This window comes from Dipodomys ordii, unplaced genomic scaffold (assembly GCF_000151885.1).
Source record: "Dipodomys ordii isolate 6190 unplaced genomic scaffold, Dord_2.0 Scaffold156, whole genome shotgun sequence".
NCBI classification, from domain to species: domain Eukaryota; kingdom Metazoa; phylum Chordata; class Mammalia; order Rodentia; family Heteromyidae; genus Dipodomys; species Dipodomys ordii.
The window spans coordinates 918,407-918,869 of NW_012267372.1; positions in this window are offsets into that span (position 1 = coordinate 918,407).

Consider the following 463-nt stretch of genomic DNA (forward strand, 5'->3'; position numbering starts at 1 on the left):
GAAGTGGCGCTGTGGCTCAAGTGGTAGAGCGCTAGCCTTGAACTGAAGAGCTGAGGGACAGCGCCCAGGCCCAGAGTTCAGGCCCCACAACTGGACCCCAAAAAAAAAAAAAGGATACTCTGAGTACCTAGGATTGTAGACAGGAGCCATTGTGTCCAGCTCTAGTAATTTTCTCTAACTGAATTGCCTCCCTCCAAGTTTTGGGTTTTTTCTGTCAGTCCTGGGATTTGAACTGTGTACTATCCCTAAGCTTCTTTTGCTCAAAGCTAGCACTCTACCACTTGAGCCACAGCTCCACTTCAGGTTTTTTCAGTGTATGTGGTACTGAGGAATCGAACCCAGGGCTTCATGCATGCGAGGCAAGCACTCTACCACTAAGCCATATTCCCAGCTTCCAAGTTTTCTTGTTTTGTTTGTTTTGGTCAGTTGTGAGGCCTGAACTCCAGGCTTGGGCAATATCCCT